The 18,408-nt window shown below is 39.7% G+C and overlaps 1 protein-coding gene across 2 annotated transcripts in view; it reads right to left on the bottom strand.

The window, feature by feature from the left end:
- Window positions 1-18,408, bottom strand: part of ATP7A (ATPase copper transporting alpha) — a 98,444-nt gene that overhangs the window by 73,211 nt on the left and 6,825 nt on the right. For both annotated transcript variants that reach the window (XM_036270762.1, XM_036270763.1), the window contains exon 2: window positions 3,854-3,932. The gene's annotated coding sequence lies outside the window, so the exon portion shown is untranslated. The remainder of the gene's footprint in view (window positions 1-3,853; window positions 3,933-18,408) is intronic.

Genomic DNA, 18,408 nt, shown 5'->3' with positions numbered 1-18,408 from the left:
CTGGAGTAGACAAGTATATGTTTTAGAACATAATTATTCTTTTCATTTTTGATTATTCCCAAAAGATTAGGAGCCAATACTTAAGGCATATTACTAAGATTAAAAAAAAAACACAGAATATTAAAATTAAGAAAAAGCAATGTGGCCCTGGCCGGTTTGGCTCAGCGGTTAGAGCGTCGGCCTGTGGTCCAAAGAGTCCCGGGTTCGGTTCCTGCTAAGGGCACGTACCTCGGTTGCAGTTTGTCCCTAGCCCTGGTTGGGTCGTGCGGGTGGCAGCCACTCGATGTGTCCCTTCCACGTCGATGTTTCTCTCTCTCTCTCCCTCCCATTCTATCTGAACAAAAAAACAAAAAAATGTCCTCGGGTGAGGATAAAAATAAATAAATAAAAGAAAAAGCAATGTGCCCGGCCAGTATGGCTCAGTGGATTGGGCGTCGTCCCATGGACTGACAGGTCCCAGTTCGATCCCAGTCAGGGCATATGCCTGGGTTGCAGGCTCAATCCCCAGTATGGGGCATGCAGGAGGCAGCCAACTGATGTTTCTCTCTCACATCGATGTTTTTATCCGTCTCTCCATTTCTCTTTCTCTAAAAAAAAAAAATCAATAAAAACATTAAAAATAAAAAAGTAATGTGCTTTGCTAGCCATTTTTGTGGTACTTGGTAATCGCTGCCTTTCTTAAAAAAAAAAAAAAAGAGTTGTCTTTGTGATAATAATATTTATATTTCATATTCCTATAGCATTGCTGAGTTGAAAAAACTTCCATATACATGAATTTCATGACAATTCTGCCACAAAAGTAGGGTAGTAGCCTCCTTTTAATATTAAGGAAGCTAATACTCAGACATAACCACACTCATACTGCCAATTCAGGCTGGAGTCCAGAGCTAACAATAGCCTCAAAGGGATTAAACTTAATAGGATAATGTTTGCAAAACCAACCGAAGGTGGGAGTAGGGTAGAGGAAAATGCCTGAAAAATAATGGTCCCTGAAATAAACACAGGTGGCCACAAGTTCTTCAGAAACTGAGAAACAATCTTCCAGTTACTAGGTTCTTTTCCACTGGGGGCTGAGCATCTGCCGCCATGTCAATAATAGACCGGAGAGAAAAGCCCTCAGACAAGGCCATTCTAATCTCTGGAAAGTAGAGGGGGGGCAGGATTCAACTATTTGACATTAAAATGTGTCAGACTATTTTTCAACCATATTATCAGTTAAATATGGTCTTGGGTCCTGGCCAGTTTAGCTCAGCGATTAGAGCGTCGGCCTGCGGTCCAGAGAGACCCGGGTTCGGTTCTCACTGGGGGCACGTGCCTTGGTTGCAATTTGTCCCTGGCCCTGCTTGGTCATGCGGGTGGCAGCCACTTGGTGTGTCCCTTTCGCATTGATGTTTCTCTCTCTCTCTCTCTCTCTCTCTCTCTCTCTCTCTCTCTCTTTCTCTCTCTCTCTCTTTCTCTCTTTCCCTCCCACTCTGTCTGAATAAAAAATGGAAAAATGTCCTTGGGTGAAGAGAAGGAAGGAAGGAAGGAAGATCCATGTTACAATTTTTGACTCTTAAACAAAATAGTGCCCCAAGCCACTGATGAAGGAAAAAAGTTAAATACCTATGAAAACTAAAAAACAACTGTTAGTATTTAACCGTTAAATAAAGTAAGTTGAAAAAGCACTTGTTTTACATTTGCTGTAACTGACTAAGAACAAGTAAACTATAAAGTTTGGTGAGGCTAAAAAAGACAACTCAGTTTGAGCACACTTTTCAAGTATGTCATTAATTTTATTTTTTAAAATATCACTAAAAGGATAATAATGCTAATTATCCTATCGTACATTAAAATGTCTTTTAAAATATTAATTATTTTAAAAGTCTTATACTGATGTCAGAATAGACATCCTTACAACAGAATAGTAAGTCCAAGAAACACGTGTGGAAGGAGGTAAAAGAGGGTATAAAGAAAATAAATGATGATGGAAGGAGACTTGACTTACAGTGGTGAACACACAATATGATATATAGATGATATATTATAGAACTGTACATCTGAAACTTATATAATTTTATTAACCAATGTCAACCCAATAAAGTCAATAAAATAAATAAAATAAATTTTTTAAAATAAAAAAAAAAGAATTTAGTATATAATAAGGGCAGTATTTCCAGTCAATGGAGAAATCAATTAAGTGGTGTTGGCATAATGGCTAACCATTCTTTTTTTCAGTGAAGAAGAAAACTTTATTCAGTACAAACATTTCAATTGTAATACAACATGGCTGTGAACAGTTCAATATGTTCTAACACTTTGAGGTGATTTTTTTAGGTCCCATCTTACACCAAAATTAATTCCAACTGAGTTGAAGACTGAAATGTAAAGAGAAAATAGAAAATTGCTACAAAGATATAGAAGTGAATATTAATTAACAGTAACAATAAAACTTGGGGTAAGGAAGGCCCTTCTAAGCAGAAGCCATAAAGAAAAATATTTTACGATTTCATGATATAAAATTTTAAAATTTCATGTGGCAAAATACACCATGTAAACAAACTACAAAAACATATATGAATGGAGTGTCATTTGAGGGTGACGAAATGTTCTGGACCAAGAGAATGGTAATGGTTGTACAAACCTGAATATACTAAAAACCACTGAATTATACACTTCAATAGGATGAATCTTACAATATGTAAATTACATCTTAAAAAAACCTATACAGTAATATATATGTCAAGCAATTGACAAAATAAATTCAAAATACCAATAAACACATGAAAATTTACATTTACATTTGTTATATTTTTCCTCTTTTTTTCATTTTTATTGAATTTATTGGGGTGACACTGGTTAACAAAATTATACAGTTTTCAGGGGCAGAATTCCACCACATATCATCTGTACACTGTACTGTGTGTTCACCACCCCAAGTCAAGTTTCCTTCCAACACCATTTATCCCTCCTATACCCTCCTCCACCTCCTTTCACCCCCTTCTCCCCAGGGCAGTCACCACACTGTTGTCCGTGTCTATGAGTTTCTTTTTTCTTTTTTCTTTTTTGCTCAATCCCTCCACCCCCTATCCAGCCTCACAATCCCCACCCCTCGACAACTGTCAGCCTGCTCTCTCTGATTCTGTCTCTATTTTGCTTGTTAGTTCATTCTGTTCATTAGATTCCACGTGACTGAAATTATATGGTACTTATCTTAAAAATTATAAATTAGGCCCTGGCTGGGTAGCTCAGTTGGTTAGAGTGTCATCTCGATATGCCAAGGTTGTGGGTTTGATCCCCGGTCAGGGCACATACAAGTATCAACAAATGAATGCATAAATAAGTGGAACAACAATTTTTTTTTTTTTTTTTTTTTTATCCTCACCCAAGGACATTTTTCCATTTTTTGTTCAGATAGAGCGGGAGGGAGAGAGAGGAAGAGAGAGAGAGAGAGAAACATCGACGTGAAGGGACACATCGAGTGGCTGCCACCCGCACGACCAACCAGGGCCGGGGACAAACTGCAACCGAGGTACGTGCCCTTAGCGGGAACCGAACCCGGGTCTCTCTGTACTGCAGGCCGATGCTTTAACCGCTGAGCCAAATCGGCCAGGGCTGGAACAACAAATTAATGTCTCTCTCTCTCTCTCTCTCTCTCTCTCTCTCTCTCTCTCTCTCTCTCTCTCTCTCTCCTTCCTCTTTTTAAAATTAATCAATTATAAATTAAAACAACTAAGATACTAGTTTAGTAAAATGTGTCTATTACCATTTAGCTTAAAACAGAATAACATAGGAAACAACCTAAATTTCTATAGTAGGGCATTACTGCCCCCCACTACTAAAGCCAAAGTGGGAATGTGAGATATTTCCTTACCCTTCATCCTTGAAGCTGAGATGCTGCTAAGTGATTCTAGACCCGGTTGAACAGATGCTTCTGCCCAGGGTTTTGAATCCTGATGAAGTAACACAAATATACAGTGACAGTTACAGAGAATTCACAGCAATTGCAGCGGCAGAATCAAAATATCAGCAGCAGTGGTGGCAAAAGTACTGAGAAAGCCAGTGCCACCAGAGAGTTGCTCACCAGACTGTTCATATGGTGTGACCTTGGCTTGTGTTTAGCCTCGCTGGATTCCTGCCCATTTTCCAAGACTGGATGACCATCTTCCTTGTTGACTATATAAGCAATCTTAATGGCCTACCAATAAATCCATTGTCTGGTTGAGTCAGAACTGTTTTATATTGTTTGCAAGCAAGAGCTTAGCCTAACACATGTCTACTACCATGTGGCCATTAAAAATAATGATGTAGATCTCTGTTTACAGACAGGAAAAGTGTTCAGGATACATTCAGTAAGAAAAAGCAAATTTTCACTTTGCAAAAGTTCTCTTAACCAACCTCCAACGAATTTCCTGATGGTCTCCATTCTATCACTAAAATATTCAGATGTTCACAGCATGCTTATATGCACCCCTTATCCCACAAGTAGTATGTTGGCACACTTAGTTCATCTGTTTTTGCTTATGCCCACTGAACTTCTTATAATCATGTGATTTAATTAAATATTATGTGAACTGACCCTGGCCGGTTTGGCTCAGCGGTTAGAGCGTTGGCCTGCGGTCTGAAGAGACCCGGGTTTGGTTCCCGCTAAGGGCACGTACTTCGGTTGCAGTTTGTCCCCAGCCCTGGTTGGTCGTGCGGGTGGCAGCCACTCGATGTGTGCCTTTCACGTCGATGTTTCTCTCTCTCTCCCTCTCACTCTATCTGTACAAAAAATAAATAAAATAAAATAAACACCGATGGGTTGCCTCCCATATACACTCCAACTGTGGATTGAACCTGCAACCCAGGCATGTGCCCTGACCAGGAATTGAACCCACGACCCGTTGGGTGTGTGGGACAATGCTCCAACCAACTGAGCCACACCAGCCAGGGCAAGCCAACTTTTATAAACAGTTAAACAATAAGGTAGAATTGAAAATGGATCCCTAACAAAGATATCGCTGAAATCTAAACTTTGAAGAATCTTCTTTCCATCATTGGATTTCCCATGTTTGTCCTATAAAGCCAAGAAGTGCAATGACCTATTATGACTATGTCCAATATGTTACACTACTATTTTTTTAAGTAGTTGTCATTCAGAATCCTCAGTGGAAGTCAGAGGTGATTTTTCTCTTGCACACTTTTATATGACATTTATTCTTTCTCTAAAAACATTTATGGGCTATAGCAAAATTACTATTTCCTGAGAAAGGCAGACATTTTTAAAAAGTTTTCCTTTGTTGTGGCAAAATACATATAACATAAAATTTACCATTTTAACCGTTTTTTGTTTGTTTGTTTTTTGTTAATCCTCACCTGAGGATATTTTTTTCCATTGATTTTTTTAGAGAGAGTAGAAGGAAGGGAGGGAGAGGGAGGGAAAAAGAGAGCAATATTGATGTGAGACACATCTATTGGTTGCCTCCCGTACACTCCCCAACCTGGGCCAGGGATCAAACCTACAACCCAGGTGCATGCCCTTGAATGGGAATTGAACACGTGACCCTTCAGTGCTTGGGTGGAAGCTCTAACCATTGAGCAGCACCGGCCAGGGCCATTTTAAGCATTTTTATTTTTTAAATATCTTTTTATTGATTTTTTAGAGAGAGAGGAAGGGAGAGAGAGATAGAAACATTGATATAAGAGAGAAACATGGATCGGCTGCCTCCTGCACGACGCCTACTGGGGATCAAGCCCGAAACCCGGGCATGTGCCCTGACCGGGAATCAAACTGGGACCTCTCAGTCCACAGGACAATGTTCAATCCACTGAGCCACACCACCCAGGCCATTTTAACCATTTTTAAGTGTAACATTTAGTGGCATTAAGTATATTCATGTTGTTATACAACCATCACCACCATCCATTTCCAGAACTTGCTCATCTTCCTAAATTGAAATTGTACCCATTAAACAATAACTTCCCATTCTCCCTCCCCCAGCCCCTATAACTACCATTCTACTTTTTGTCTCTATGAATTTAACTACTCTAGGTGCCTCATATAAGTAGAATCATACAATATTTGTCTTTTTATTTGGTTTGGTTTATTTCACTTAGAGTAATATCTTGACGGTTTACCCACTGTTTATCACATGTCAGAATTTCATTCCTTTTTAAGGCTAAAATATATTACCTTGTATGTATAATACAATATTTAGTTTATCCACTCTTCTGTTGATGGACATTTGAGTTGTTTCTACCTTCGGGCTATTGTGAATAACACTGTTATGAAGACTTATACAAATATCTGTTCAAGTCCTTGCTTTCAATTATTTGGGATATGTACTCAGAATTGTCAGATCATGTGGTAATTCTATGTTTAATTTTTTGGGGGAGCCCTGGCCAGTGTGGCTCAGCAGTTGGAGCATCAGCCTGCAGACCAGAGAGTCCCAGGTTCGGTTCCCGCTAAGGGCACGTACCAAAAATTTTAAAAAAATAATAATAATTTTTGGGGGAGCCACCATACTGTCTTCCATAGCAACTGCACCATTTTACATTCCCACCAGCATGCACAAGGGTTCTAATTTATCTACATTCTTGCCAACACTTACTATTTTCTGTTTTTTTTTAATAATACCAATCATGAGTGTGAAGTGGTAACACAGTTCTTTTTACAGCTCAGAAATGTCAATGAAGAATTGGATAATCAAAACTAAAATACGAAGTAAATGGAAAGAAAGCCATAACCCTTCATTATCAGTCATTTCATTGTTATTTTATTTCATTTACAATGTATTCTCATCATTTTTCTTGACAATTTCCCCTATATTCTGATTTTTGGCAAGAACTGGTTATAATATATATTTTAAATGTGAACTATTCTTGCTTTGAGCTCTATTTTATGAGTGATTAGCTTAATAGGTTAGTACAAAAACTTGGAACGAGTTCAGACAAATCAGGATAGGTGTAACAACTGGTCATTAGTAAATGAGCTTGGCTCATCATGTGCTTATTTTCAGAGTGGCTATAAAAATGAAAATGTTGTGAATTTCCATTTATACCAGTCCTTCAGAAACATAGTATTCAGATTTAAACACATTTCTCTAAATTTCTTCTTAAAGATAGTAAGAGTATACTAAAAGGACCTAGTATACTAAAGGGTATTATGCTTTCAGCACTGTAATTGAATAGCCAAGTAACAGTGAAGCATACTGGCCATAATTATCACAACAAAGTAGAATGACCAGTAAAGATGATGTGGGCAATATCTAGAATCTACGAACATATTATTCTATCACCCTGAACAACTTGTTTGTTATATCTATTTTGGAAAGTAATATCAGAGGAACTGAACCCAATCATTAGAAGTTACTTACTCATCAAAAATTAAAAATCGCACCCAGCTGGTGTGGCTCAGTGGTTGAGCATCGACCCATGCACCAAGAGGTCACCAGTTCAATTCCTGGTCAGGGCACATGCCCAGGTTGTGGGTCCAATCCCCAGTGGAGCCACGCAGGAGGTGGCCAATCGATGTTCTCTCTCATCAATGTTTCTATCTCTCTCTCCCTTCCTCTCTCTCTAAAAGCAATAAAGAAAAAAATATTTTAGCCCTGGCTAGTTTGGCTCAGCGGTTGAAGTGTTGGCCTGCAGACCAGAGTTCTGGGTTTGGTTCCCGCTAGGGGCACGTACCAAAAAATATATATATATTTTTTAAAATTAAAAATAGAGCCACCACATATATCCTAAAAATCCCTAAACATGGACAACAAAGGTGGGGACAGGGTGGGGCGGGAGTGGGAGGGGGGAATCAGTGGGGTGAAAAGGAGAAACATCTGTAACAAAAATAAATAAATCAATTTAAAAAAAAAGAATGAGTAAATACTGCAGATAATATCATCCCCTTTAGTTTAACTGTTTTGTACAAATGGAGCATCTTTGCAGATATGATTCTTATGTTCACATTGAGGAGGTTAGAACCACTGGAAAATCAATTGCTTTGCCATTGTCAGACAATAAAAGTGGTCATTTTAAGACAGAAAAAAAAATCCCTAAACACCCCTATGTTCATAGCAGCATTATTTACAATAGCTAAAATCTGGGAACAGCCTAAGTGCCCATCAGTAGATGAGTAAATAAAAAAGCTGTGGTACATTTACATAATGGAATACTATGCTTCTTTCACAATTAAGAGAACTGAGGCTTGGAGGGCAAAGTTGCCTGTTCAAGGTCATGCTTGAGTCAGTAAATCAAGAACTAAAGATGAGAAGGCATCAGACAATCTAACTCCAGAGCTTTTACTCTGAATCATTCTCCTCTGCTGTCTCCAAACCTGTGAAGAAAAACTCTTTCTTCATTCAGCTTTATTTTGAGAAATTTATTTTAGGAAACTACGAACAATTTAACAAACATTCCTTGGGGATTGTTAAATGTAGTTTCACTAGACTGGTTTCCCAAGGTACACAGAACAAAGATAAACGACATGTTACCTTCTACTTTGCTGTGCAGTAACAGCTCTACATCTGAAGTCAAATGTCCTTGTGTCAAATCCTGGCTCTCTCTGGCTTTGTGATGAAATAACTTATACAGTTTAGTTCATGCAAATATAATTTCCTATTTAGAGTGATAAAATCATATGGCACTAGAAGCTTGTTCACTCAAAATGTGTTGCTTATCCTATCTTGAAGGTCCAAAATATGCGTAAGCTTTACTGAGATTGTGAAGACCCAGTAATGCTTAAAATATTTTGAATCTCTATAAAAGTTAGCTATTATTGTTTATTAAAAAAAAAAGTAATCTTGGCCCTGGCTGGTTTGGCTCAGCAGTTAGAGCGTCAGCCTGTGGACCAGTGAGTCGCGGGTTCAATTATGGTGAAGGGCATGTACCTTGGTTGCATTCATACCCGGCCCTAGTCAGGTCATGTGGAAGACAACCAGTCGATGTGACTCTTTCATGTCAATGTTTCTGTCTGTCTGTCTCTCTCCCTTCCTCCCACTTTACCTGATAATAAGTAGAAAAATATCCTCATGTGAGAAATTTTTAAAAAGTAATCTTAGCCCTGGCCGGTTTGGCTCAGTGGTAGAGCGTCAGCCCACAGACCAAAGAGTCATGGGTTCTATTCTGGTCAAGGTACATACCTTGGTTACAGTTCATCCCCAGCCCTGGTCGGGGTCGTGCGGGAGGCAACCAGTCAATGTGTCCCTCTCACATTGATGTTTTTCTCTCTCTCTCCCTCCCACTCTATCTGAAGATAAATAGGAAAATATCCTTGGGTGAGGATTTTTTTAAAAAAGTAATCTTGGACAAAGTACTTCATCTATAAAATGCTAAGTATTTAAGAACAATAGCTCTGGCCCAGCCGGTGTAGCTCAGTGGTTCAGCATTAACCCATGCACCAAGAGGTCACCAGTTCGATTCCAGTTAGGGCACATGCCTGGGTTGTGGGCTCAATCCCCACTGGGGGCATGCAGGAGGTGATGAATCAGTGGTCTCTATCATTAATGTTTCTATCTCTCTCTCCCTCTCCCTTCCTCTCTCTCTAAAAGTCAATAAAGAAAATTAAAAAAAAAAAAAAACAATAGCTCTGGAATCAGGCTACCCTGGTTTGAATCCTAGCTCTGTCACTTGCTGAATTTAAAGCCCTGAGCCTGTTGCCTTGACTCCTTAAGCTTTAGTTTTCCATGGCTTAAAAATAAGAATATAGCCCTGGCCAGCTTGGCTCAGTGGCAGAGCGTGAGCCTACGGACCAATGAGTTGCAGGTTCAATTCTGGCCAGGGGCACGTACCCCGGTTGCTGTTTGCCCCAGCCCTGGTCGGGGTCATGCGAGAGGCAACCAGTCGATATGTCCCTCTCATGTTGATGCTTCTCTCTCTCTCCCTTTCTCCCTCTATCTCTCTCCCATTCTATCTGCAGATAAGTAGAAAACTATCCTCGGGTAAGGATTAAAAAAACAAATAAAAGACAGTCCAGCCAGTGTGACTCAGTGAATTGAGTGTAGTACCATGACTGAGAAGTCCTGATTCAATTCCCAGTAGGGCACATGCCCAGGTTGCAGGCTCCATCCCCCACAGGGGGCGTGCAGGATGTTTCACATCAATGCTTCCATCTCTCTCTCCCTTCGTCTCTCTCTAAAAAAAAAATCAATAAAAACATTTCAAAAATAAATAAATAAAATAGGCTGGAACCTTTAGAAAGTGGTTCTGGCAAAGTAAAAAAAAAAAAAAGTACTTCATCTACAAGGGAGCTATTTCCCCTGCATTTTTAAAATTTATTTATTTATTTATTTATTAATTTATTTTTATCCTCACCCGAGGACATTTCTTTCCACTTTTTGTTCAGATAAAGTGGGAGGGAGAGAGAGGGAGAGGGAGAGGGAGAGGGGGAGAGAGAGAGAGAGAGAGAGAGAGAGAGAGAGAGAGAAACATCAATGTGAAAGGGACACATCGAGTGGCTGCCACCCGCACGACCAACCAGGGCCGGGGACAAACCGCAACTGAGGTACATGCCCTTAGCGGGAACCGAACCCGGGTCTCCCTGGACTGCAGGCCAACGCTCTAACCGCTGAGCCAAAACGGCCAGGGCTCCCCTGCATTTTAGACATGTAATTCTCATAAAGTGGATACTTCCCTTCAGTTAGTTTGCCCTAAAGGGGGTTTACCTTTTCAATTCTGAAAAACCTGTGGGAAGTCCAGCTATAACTAAAGACTAAATTTTAATTTAGCATATTCTGTTGGGTTTTTGAAATAAATTATTAAAGTGCCTCTTTTCTTACCTTAACCGCCTTATTTTTCTCTACTTTTGATGAAGGGGTCATGTGCACAAACACTTATACATACAAATAAGTAAGACAGACTGAACTTATTAATCAGTATCTTCCTGTTAAAAACTAATTCTCACGCCCGGCCGGTATGGCTCAGTGGTTGAGCGTCGACCCATGCACTAAGAGGTCTCCAGTTCGATTCCCGGTCAGGACACATGCCCAGGTTGTGGGCCAAATCCCCAGTGGGGGGCATGCAGGAGGCCGCCAAACAATGTTCTCTCACATCAATGTTTCCATCTCTCTCTCTCTCTCTCTCTCTCTCTAAAATCAATAAAGAAAAGAAATTAAAAACAAAAACAAAAAAACCCTAATTCTCGCAATTCCTTTTGAAAAAGGTATGACTAGGTTTTGTTGGAATTGGGGGTTTTCTCACTATTTCTGGGCTGTACAGTTCTTTACAGGCTTCTCTGTAACAATTTGAGGTTTTGTTGGGTTTTTTTTTATCCTCACCCGAGGACATTTTTCCATTTTTTATTCAGATAGAGCGGGAGGGGGAGAGAGAGAGAGAAACATCGACGTGAAAGGGACACATTGAGTGGCTGCCACCCGCATGACCAACCAGGGCCGGGGACAAACCACAACCAAGGTATATGGCCTTAGTGGAAACCGAACCCAGGTCTACTCTGGACCACAGGCCGACGCTCTAACTGCTGAGCCAAACCAGCCAGGGCCAATTTGAGGGTTTTTATTATCACCTTCTGCTCAAACACTTTTGGGAGGATCTAAGAGCTTCAAGCTGTGACCAGACTTCCAATGGACTCGCCCAAGCTTAGCTAACCCTCGACCCCAGAGTCTTCTCAGATGCCCCGTGAAGGAGATTCAGCTGGAGCTCAAACCATCTCAGAAGTACTAGCAAAGAATCTTAGTAACTTGACTCTCAACCCTAGTACCAAATTCCCTTCCCTTCCACCAAAATGTTCACCGCAACAGCAGGACAGAGAAAACAACTTACAGGGGCTTGGACTGGGGCTGGGTCAAGGCATGCTCTACGGGAGGACACATGGAGTGAGGACATTGGCAATTACTCGGAAAGAAAGGATGCAAAGGGTGTTACAAATTATTCGATACCGCACCTTGTCTCTGCTTAAAAAAGACCCACAGGAGAGGAAACTTGAGATCAAATCAAGATTCAGAAGAGTTAGATGTAGTTGTCATTTTCCTTTATCATGGAGATCCTTCTGATAATATTAGCATGGAGAATAATTATGAGATGGAGTCGATTTAGCTATAAACCTTATTCTTGTGCTTTTTTTCTTGCTACTAATTTTAAGGTCATTATGAAGCAGCTTAGATTAGCAACTCTATGCTAGGATAGGCTGTATACCAATATTTTGATAACCTATGACAAAAGTTCTGTGATGTCTTTTTCTTGTATCTTTTTCTTATCTATTTTAGTGCCAGTAAATTATAAGAAATTCGTGTACTTTGCATTTAAATGACTTCAATATACTTCAGATCCTTTTCAATTTGACCCGAAGAAGCATTAGTAATAGGTCTTGAGTGTTGTCATTGTGTTTTAGAAGCCTGGAGTCAGTAAGATGAAACCCAACATCAAGAATTAGAAGCAAGTAACTTGTGTGGAAGGAATGTGAAAAAGAAAGCACTGGGTGGTTTGGCTAGAGCATAATTAGCATAGGGTGCATTAATTAGATTCTCTGGTTGTCAAAAGTTTGAATTGTAACAATTTTTTTGAATGTGCTATTTCAATTTTTAGTAGCAAATGTGTGTATAGGGCATCTTATTAAAATGTGAGGTATATCTGAGACCTTTTTAAAAAAAGAAAAAGGTACGACTATGAATGTAGGAAATTAAAGTTGGACACAGCAGAGAAAAGTAAACAGATCAAATTAGGAAAAGTGTAAGTATCTATGCTCAAAGATGATAACGCCACACTTTGACATGAAACAAATTATATCTGGCCAGATCCTTGCAAATCAGTCTTCTCAACATGCACACACAAGAGTGAGCTTGATGGAAATGGCTGGATTAATCTGAAAAGCTTTGTATCATAATTATGAGCCATATTCCTAAAGAGTAGGTAGAACTTGGACAATATAAAAAGACATATGGAGAACATGCCAGTTGAACAGACAGAAAATATTGTGCACAGAAGCAGGAAAGCCGGTCTGCCTAGTCAGAATCAAGGGTGTGGGTGGGAATACAGCAGAAAAGAAAGAAGAATAACATATCTTTACATTCCTAGAGCATATTTCTGCCTACAAAGAAGTCTTTCATAAATTATATCATTGAAGAAGTGGGTATATTCATTAGGCAATTCATTAATTCGATACACATTAAAGAAAATATTTTTGGCATCAGATAAACTTAGACTTGAATCTAAATTCTGCCGTCAGCAAATTGTTTGATCTCTCTAATGCTCAGTTTCCTCATCTAAAAAAACAACTCTTACTCATGGGACTGCTAAGAGAAATATATCAGATAACATATATAAAATGCTTGGCACATAATTCCATCTCCTCCTCACCTTATTAACATTGTTGAGAACCCTGTATCTTTCACGTTCTGTGCCAGGCCCTACTAGGGATGCAAAGGTGAATGAATATGACATAGGCTCTGCCTTCAAAGGACTCAGGGTTGCATGGTATCCTGTGGTGACCTAAAGGATGAAGGGAGTAGAGCAAAGAACTCACAGAAAAGATGTTTTGCCCTAGCCGGTCTGGCTCAGCAGTTAGAGCATTGGCCCTCAGACTGAAGGGTCGCAGGTTCAATTCCCAGTCAAGGGCACATACCTGGGTTGCAGGTTCGATCCCCGGACCCGGTCAGGATCTTGCAGGAGGTAACCAATTGATGTGCTTCTCTCACATCAATGTGTCTCTCCCTCCCTCCCTTTCCACTCTATCTAAAGATCAATGAAAAAATATCCTCGAGTGAGGATTCACAAAAGAAAAAAAAGAAAAGATGCTTTGGGTTTTTTTTCCCTTTAAAATATAAGAAAAAAAATCAACTGGAGAGAAATAGAAAATATAGATAAGCAAATTTAAAAAGAAACAACAAATCAGTCCACCACCAAGAGATTACTAATGTTAACATTTTGAGGTAGGAATGTATATATGTGTTTACGTGTGTATGTGTGTATAAATTTAGCAGGTTATTGTGTGTGTGTGTGTGTGTGTGTGTGTAAACACGGATTTTTAATAAAATGATATACTATTGTCTTATAATATGCTTTTTTTTTTATCCTCACCCAAGGACATTTTTCCATATTTTGTTCAGATAGAGTGGGAGGGAGAGAGAGAGAGAGAAACATCGACGTGAAAGGGACACATTGAGTGGTTGCCATCCGCACGACCCAACCAGGGCCGAGGACAAACTGCAACCGAGGTACGTGACCTTAGTGGGAACTGAACCCGGGTCTCTCTGGATCGCAGGCCGCCGCTCTAACCGCTAAGCCAAACCGGCCAGGGCTGCTTCTTTTTATTTAACGCTACAATAAACATTTTCTGTATTAGTAAATAGTAATATATAATAACACCTAATACTTTTTACTATTTCAACCCAGAACCCAATGGGATATATACCACTATTATCTCCATTTTACACATGATGAAATTGAGACACAGAGAAGGTTAGGGACTTTCCCAAGGTCACACAGCTAATAAGTGACATAATTGAAATTTGAATTCAGTCTATGCTTTTAATCACTAATATATATGCCATAATTTAAAAAGGCAAAATAGAAGTCTATTACATGAACTACACCACAATTTAACCAATCAACTATTGTTAGGCAAACTGGGTCTTGAAGGTTGAGTAGCTGTTCTCCAGAAAAATAGAAATAAACTCCAAACAAAAGGGCCATGAACAAAATTACAGATGTATCAAACAGCATCGCATATTTGAAGGAATGCTCTTGGTATCACTGGGAATATGACATGAGTGGGAATGACAAGGAGATTGAAAAGGTAAGTAAAGTTGTATTGTGAAGGATACATTTGAAAGGGACAGGACTAGAGATAGGAAGACCAGTTAAAAATCTATTGTCCAGCCCTGGCCGGTTTGGCTCAGCGGTTAGATCATCAGCCTGTGGTCCAAAGAGACCCGGGTTCGGTTCCCGCTAAGGGCATGTACCTATGTTGCAGTTTGTCCCCGGCCCTGGTTGGGTCGTGTGGGTGGCAGCCACTCGATGTGTCCCTTTCACATCGATGTTTCTCTCTCTCTCTCTCTTCCTCCCACTCTATCTCAACAAAATGTTGAAAAATGTCCTCTGGTGAGGATTAAAAAAAAAAAAATCTATTGTCCAATAATGGAATATTTTTCAGCCACCAAAGGGAATGAAATGCAGACATATACTTCATCATGGATGAATCCTAATGGCATAATGCTAAGTAAAATAAGCCAGATGAAAAGAAAACATATTGCATGATTACAGTTATGAGGTACCTAGAAGAGGTAAATTCATAGAGACAAAAAGCAGAATAGATTTACTGGGCGTGGGAGAAGAGGGAATGAGAAGCCATTGTGTAATGGGTACAAAGTTTCTGCCTGGGATGATGAGAAATTTCTGGAAATGGATAGTGGTCATAGCTACATAACACTGTGAATATACTTAATGCCAATGAACTGTACACTTTAAAATGGTTAAACTGTTAATTATTATATTACATATATTTTATCATAATTTAAAAAAAAAAAAAACTATTGCCCAGAAGAGAAATGATTAGAGACTGGAGATAGAAAGGAGGGGGGAAATTTGAAAAATATCAAAACTAAACAGATTTGGTGATTGATAATATGAGGTGAGAAAAAATATAATAACTCTTAGGCTTCTAGATATAGAGAAATGGCATTTTAAGTTTCCTTTTATAGATAAGGAAACAGAGGCCCAGAGATACAACTTAAGTTGTCCAAAGTTAGTTTGTTAATAGCAGAATTGAAACTTAAATGCCAGACTCCTGATTAAAATTTGGTACTCTCTCTTGCCCAGCCAGTGTGGCTCAGTGGCTGAGCATCCACACATGCACCAAGAGGTCCCCTGTTCGATTCCCGGTCAGGACACATGCCCAGGTTGTGGGCCTGATCCCCAGTGGGGGGCATGCAGGAGGCAGCCAATCAATGTTCTCTCTCATTGATGTTTCTCTCTCTCCCTCTCCCTTCTTCTCTCTCTAAAACCAATAAAGAAAAAAAATTCGGTACATTTGGCCTCACAGGTGTGGCTCAGTGGATTGAGCATTGCCCCATGGACTGAGAAGTCATGGTTCAATTCCCAGTCAGGGCACATGCCCAGGTTGCGGGCTTGATCCCCAGTAGGGGGTGTGCAGGAGGCAGTCAATTGATGTTTCTCTCAGACATCAATGCTTTTATCTCTCTCTTCCTTCCTCTCTCTCAAAAAAATCAATAAAAACATATTTTAAAAAATAAAATAAAATGAAATTCGGTACTCTTTCCACTATAATACAACATCAAGAAAGAATATTGTCTTATATTTATAGAGTACTCCATAATTCACAAAGTGATTTCACATACATTATTTTATTCGATACTGATCACAACCTATGAGTTAGGGCAGGTATCAATCATTTTCCAATGAGTACACTTAAAAAGAGTAAGAAAATTGATGCAACTCCTTAAAATCCTCAAAGATCTAAATTTCTTCTGTTTGAGTACAGGAGAACCTTAAGGTGGGAAGTGAGATGCAAATGATGAACTTGGGACTACATGCTACTATATGTAGTGGGTATTGAGGGGAAAATTGGGGCTAAAAATACAAGTGGGTTGGGTAGGTTTCGAGGCCACCATATTGCATAACTCCATGTCATAATTTTTACAGACTTACACAGCTGCCCCCTGGAGCTGTGTAAGACAACAGCCCTGGATGAAATAAAGTGGGAGTCTCCAACCTGCAAATCAGGATCTACTGGTAGGTCTAGAAACCTCACCTCATGGAGCTCCAAAATGTCTCCTCTCTGCTACACATCCTTTCTGCCACAAGTCTCAGCTAACATTCCCAGAGTGAAGGGGAGAATAACAGAGCCAGCAACAACTTCTCAAGGACTGCAATGATTATATCCGCCCTGATCTCAAGACTCAAATTAAAAGAAGCTCCTCCATATAATAAGGTTGGAGATCACCATAATAAAGGATTGGGAGGAGACAAGGATGGTCTTGTGTGATCATATCTACTCGTCTGGTGGGGAAAAAAATTCTAGACAGGGCCAGATATTACTGTTAAACCTTATTAGAACATGATCATATTAACATTAAATCCAAAGGTAACAAGAGAGAATAAGGCAGGTCATAACAGGCATTCATTTGGCAATCCACTCATGCTTTAAACCAAGTTGATAGAGTACTAACACAGATTACAAATAAAACTTACTACTAAGCTTCTGACCAAGTTGTATTTAGGTACCACACAAAACTAGGACACCAAGTCAGATGCTTCAAATATAGAATATAATCTAAAACTGATCAGATGCTTCAAATGTAGAACAGAACCTAGAGTTTCTGTGAAGATAGCCAACCTCTCTCCTCGCCTGGGGTCTCTGTTCCATGTAATCCTTGTCTACTCTGTCCGGGATCTTTGTGGATGGAGGTGGGCCATTTATTCTGGTTTTCTGGTGGTGGGGACCCTACCTGCCCTACACCCAAAAGAAAAAAAAAAAGAACCTAAAAAATGACTACTGGTAGTCTTCAAATGGCCAAGTCAAACAACTGCAGTTACATTTCTCCAGAAAACAAAGGTTAGGCAAATGTAGTCTGTTTTGCTTGAAGACATTTCTGACGGCATTCCACCAACTATCACAGAGTGTATTTCTTTCCTTGCCTAATCTGCTTCTATGTCTTCCAACTTCTTGGACTTCCCACTGGCACTTAATGTGTACATTGCTCTCCAGTGTTACCTGGTACTACTTGGGTTACTGACCCCAGCTGCTCTCTGTAAATATCATTTTATTGCCTATATAGTTGTATCACTAGGAAAACTTAATACAAAATTCTAAACTCTGGAAACAAATTAGAGTGGAGATGGTATCAAATTGAGACAGTATGACTCCAAAGCCTATGTGACTAACCCTCTCCTAAACAGGTTATACAAAGGAATTTAGTGAAGGTTAAATAGCTATTCAAAGCATTCAAAAAATGACTGACTGTATTGGAAAAAAGCAGCCTTCCATCCCTTGTTTCTCCTTGACTCTCATACTACTACCACACTTACACTTCTGACTCCAGATGTGTGGAGGTTTTTCCCACCAAGAAATTCTCCGTGACACCAGCTGAGTGTCCTACAATTTAATTCAATTCTGACACTATCGACCTGGAGATAGGATCTCATGGGTTAAGGGCTGGGTCCCCTAAGACTGCTCTACCCCACTTCTCACAGACTTAAATAGCTGGTGAAATCATTCATAAAATGGCCCACATCTATCATTTTAAATACTTCTCTCTGACATAAAATCTCTACTACAATCAGGCAAGTGCCCTCACTGCCACACGGCCCATGCTTGCCATTTCTTTCTATTACTTTATTTGTATTTATTTATTTTTTTATTGCTGAGACTGGGGCTGGGGCTGGGGCTGGGGCTGGGGCTGGGGCTGGGGCTGGGGCTGGGACTCCTATTACTTTAACTGGTCTCCTCACCTGGAATGCTCTCTACCGTATATTTAAATCCCA

Source organism: Molossus molossus, unplaced genomic scaffold (assembly GCF_014108415.1).
Source record: "Molossus molossus isolate mMolMol1 unplaced genomic scaffold, mMolMol1.p scaffold_m16_p_2, whole genome shotgun sequence".
In the NCBI taxonomy this organism is placed as follows: domain Eukaryota; kingdom Metazoa; phylum Chordata; class Mammalia; order Chiroptera; family Molossidae; genus Molossus; species Molossus molossus.
This window is presented reverse-complemented; position numbering and strand designations above follow the sequence as displayed.